The 4401-nt window shown below is 51.7% G+C and overlaps 1 protein-coding gene across 1 annotated transcript in view; it reads right to left on the bottom strand.

Moving 5' to 3' along the window:
* LOC115125272 (NHS-like protein 3) overlaps positions 1-2346 on the bottom strand; it is a 114854-nt gene extending 112508 nt beyond the window's left edge. Inside the window, exon 1 of the mRNA XM_065020137.1 lies at positions 2128-2346. The gene's annotated coding sequence lies outside the window, so the exon portion shown is untranslated. The remainder of the gene's footprint in view (positions 1-2127) is intronic.
* Between the last annotated feature and the right edge of the window lie 2055 nt (positions 2347-4401).

Genomic DNA, 4401 nt, shown 5'->3' with positions numbered 1-4401 from the left:
ACAACACATCACCCCTCCCCACACAGAGAGACAACACATCACCCCTCCCTACACACACAGACATCACATCACCCCTCCCTACACAGAGAGACAACACATCACCCCTCCTACACAGAGAGACAACACATCACCCTCCCTACACAGAGAGACAACACATCACCCCTCCCTGCACACACAGACAACACATCACCCCTCCCTACACAGAGAGACAACACATCACCCCTCCCTACACACACAGACAACACATCACCCCTCCCTACACAGAGAGACAACACATCACCCCTCCCTACACAGAGAGACAACACATCACCCCTCCCTACACACACAGACAACACATCACCCCTCCCTACACAGAGAGACAACACATCACCCCTCCCTACACACACAGACAACACATCACCCCTCCCTACACAGAGAGACAACACATCACCCCTCCCGACACAGAGAGACAACACATCACCCCTCCCTACACAGAGAGACAACACATCACCCCTCCCTACACACACAGACAACACATCACCCCTCCCTACACAGAGAGACAACACATCACCCCTCCCTACACAGAGAGACAACACATCACCCTCCCCACACAGAGAGACAACACATCACCCCTCCCTACACACACAGACATCACATCACCCCTCCCTACACAGAGAGACAACACATCACCCCTCCCTACACAGAGAGACAACACATCACCCCTCCCTACACAGAGAGACAACACATCACCCCTCCCTACACACACAGACAACACATCACCCCTCCCTACACACACAGACATCACATCACCCCTCCCTACACAGAGAGACAACTACATCACCCCTCCCTACACAGAGAGACAACACATCACCCCTCCCTACACAGAGACAACACATCACCCCTCCCTACACACACAGACAACACATCACCCCTCCCTACACAGAGAGACAACACATCACCCCTCCCTACACAGAGAGACAACACATCACCCCTCCCTACACAGAGAGACAACACATCACCCCTCCCTACACAGAGAGACAACACATCACCCCTCCCTACACAGAGAGACAACACATCACCCTCCCTACACACACAGACAACACATCACCCCTCCCTACACAGAGAGACAACACATCACCCCTCCCTACACAGAGAGACAACACATCACCCCTCCCTACACAGAGAGACAACACATCACCCCTCCCTACACACACAGACAACACATCACCCCTCCCTACACAGAGAGACAACACATCACCCCTCCCTACACACACAGACAACACATCACCCCTCCCTACACAGAGAGACAACACATCACCCCTCCCTACACAGAGAGACAACACATCACCCCTCCCTACACACACAGACAACACATCACCCCTCCCTACACAGAGAGACAACACATCACCCCTCCCTACACACACAGACAACACATCACCCCTCCCCACACAGAGAGACAACACATCACCCCTCCCTACACAGAGAGACAACACATCCAGGATCCCAGCACATCACAGACTGTGGTTTGAATGCACACACGCGCGCACACACACACACACACACACACACACAAACACACACACACACACACACACACACACACACACACACACACACACACACACACACACACACACACACACACACACACACACACACACATTCAATCCATGTTAAATCCAAAGTAACGTATAGAGTATTGAGAAAGGTATCTCAAGCCTCAGTCCTGTTATTTACTTATTTTCTTCTGTTTTTGTCCCATGAGGAAGAGCTACTGGTACTGCTGTCTGTCTGTCTGTATTTCTGTCTATTCTCATCCAAGCAACTGCACCCCAGTGTAACACTGTTACACTACACTACACCGTGTAGCACTACTCAGTCAATAGAGGAATCCAGATTGCTGACAGAGCGTGTAAAACACACACACACACACACACACACACAGACACACACAAACACACACAGACACACACACACACACACACACACACACACACACACACACACACACACACACACACACACACACACACACACACACAGAGATACAGCCACGGACACCAGCGCTCAACTGTCTCTCACACACCCGTGATCAAAAACAGTTTTCCTCACTCTCCATTTAAAATATACAAACTCTCTCTTACTCACATTGCGAGTCATGCATCTTCTCCTCTCCCCTTCGGTGCCACCCTCTCTCTCTCTCTCTCTCTCTCTCTCTCTCTCTCTCTCTCTCTCTCTTTCTCCTCCCTCTCTCTGTCTCTCTGTCTCTCTCTCTGTCTCTCTCTCTCCTCCCTCTCTCTGTTTCTCTGTCTCTCTCTATCTCTCTGTCTCTCTCTTTCTCTCTCCCTGTGTGTTGGCTGCAGTATTCTGTGTGTTTAGCACTGTGAGAGTGACTGAGGATCCATGCACTGTGCTGGCTGTCTGTCCCTCCCTCTGTGGGCTAGCCTCTCCTCCCACTTCCCACAGTGCTGTTAGCATTAGCCTCAGAGCTAGCTCTTTTTGCCTCAGCTCCCATTACAACTCCACAGTACTAGCACAAGCCTCAGAGCTAGCTCTGTGATCCTCTCTTCCCATAGGATTAGCATTAGTGGAGTGCTAGCTCTATTGGCCTACATGCATTTACAAGTTAGGGAGAAGACGGGGATGGGGAGGAGAGAAGAGGCTGGAGAGGTGAAGGGCAGGAGAGGAGAGAAGAGGCTGGAGAGGTGAAGGGCAGGGGAGGAGAGAAGAGGCTGGAGAGGTGAAGGGCAGGGGAGGAGAGAAGAGGCTGGAGAGGAGAGAAGAGGCTGGAGAGGTGAAGGGCAGGGGAGGAGAGAAGAGGCCGGAGAGGTGAAGGGCAGGAGAGGAGATGCTGGAGAGGTGAAGGGCAGGGGAGGAGAGAAGAGGCTGGAGAGGTGAAGGGCAGGAGAGGAGAGAAGAGGCTGGAGAGGTGAAGGGCAGGAGAGGAGAGAAGAGGCTGGAGAGGTGAAGGGCAGGGGAGGAGAGAAGAGGATGGAGAGGTGAAGGGCAGGGGAGGAGAGAAGAGGCTGGAGAGGTGAAGGGCAGGGGAGGAGAGAAGAGGATGGAGAGGTGAAGGGCAGGGGAGGAGAGAAGAGGCTGGAGAGGTGAAGGGCAGGGGAGGAGAGAAGAGGCTGGAGAGGTGAAGGGCAGGGGAGGAGAGAAGAGGCTGGAGAGGTGAAGGGCAGGAGAGGAGATGCTGGAGAGGTGAAGGGCAGGGGAGGAGAGAAGAGGCTGGAGAGGTGAAGGGCAGGAGAGGAGAGAAGAGGCTGGAGAGGTGAAGGGCAGGGGAGGAGAGAAGATGCTGGAGAGGTGAAGGGCAGGGGAGGAGAGAAGAGAAGAGGCTGGAGAGGTGAAGGGCAGGAGAGGAGAGAAGAGGCTGGAGAGGTGAAGGGCAGGGGAGGAGAGAAGAGGCTGGAGAGGTGAAGGGCAGGGGAGGAGAGAAGAGGCTGGAGAGGAGAGAAGAGGCTGGGGAGGAGAATGGGAGGACAGCAGGGTTAGAGTTAGGAGAGGTGAATGGGAGGACAGGAGGGTTAGAGTTAGGAGAGGTGAATGGGAGGACATTAAGGTTAGAGTTAGGAGAGGTGAATGGGAGGACATTAAGGTTAGAGTTAGGAGAGGTGAATGGGAGGACAGCAGGGTTAGAGTTAGGAGAGGTGAATGGGAGGACAGGAGGTGAATGGGAGGACATTAAGGTTAGAGTTAGGAGAGGTGAATGGGAGGACAGGAGGTGAATGGGAGGACATTAAGGTTAGAGTTAGGAGAGGTGAATGGGAGGACAGGAGGTGAATGGGAGGACATTAAGGTTAGAGTTAGGAGAGGTGAATGGGAGGACATTAAGGTTAGAGTTAGGAGAGGTGAATGGGAGGACAGGAGGGTTAGAGTTAGGAGAGGTGAATGGGAGGACAGGAGGAGAATGGTTAGGGAGAGGATGGATCCAGGAAGTGGAGAATCGTCAGCAATTACAATCTAGCTACTTCAGGGACTTGAACGACTGATATTCTATAACATGGATATTACATCTTGTACTCTAACGTCGTCAGCAAAATAATGATTTCATCTGTAGCACATTGAAAAGCCCTAAGGTGTTACCTAAGAAGTAAGAGTGACATACAGTCTCAGCAGACTGCTCCGTCATCTCTTTGGCAGGTCCAAACCATTAGCTGTCAGGAGTCCAGGCTCAAGCGGGTTCCTAATTTAGCTCGCTGACAGGCCACCTAATTACGGGTCCAGCGGGATTCTAATAATTACATTCTGGACCATAAAGGTTAGAATCCTTGGAACAAAACCACTTCCTGGTTTTAATCATGTCTTATGCAAATGTAGTGTCAGAAATAAAGAGAGAACCTTAACTAACTGTAACATACTGTAGATACATGGTTTATTAACAAAACAGGAAACAGGAAATACCTGATCACAGACTGT

Source organism: Oncorhynchus nerka, linkage group LG7 (assembly GCF_034236695.1).
Source record: "Oncorhynchus nerka isolate Pitt River linkage group LG7, Oner_Uvic_2.0, whole genome shotgun sequence".
Classification (NCBI taxonomy): domain Eukaryota; kingdom Metazoa; phylum Chordata; class Actinopteri; order Salmoniformes; family Salmonidae; genus Oncorhynchus; species Oncorhynchus nerka.
The sequence above is the reverse complement of the archived record's forward strand: the minus strand, read 5'-3'. Positions and strand labels throughout refer to the sequence as shown.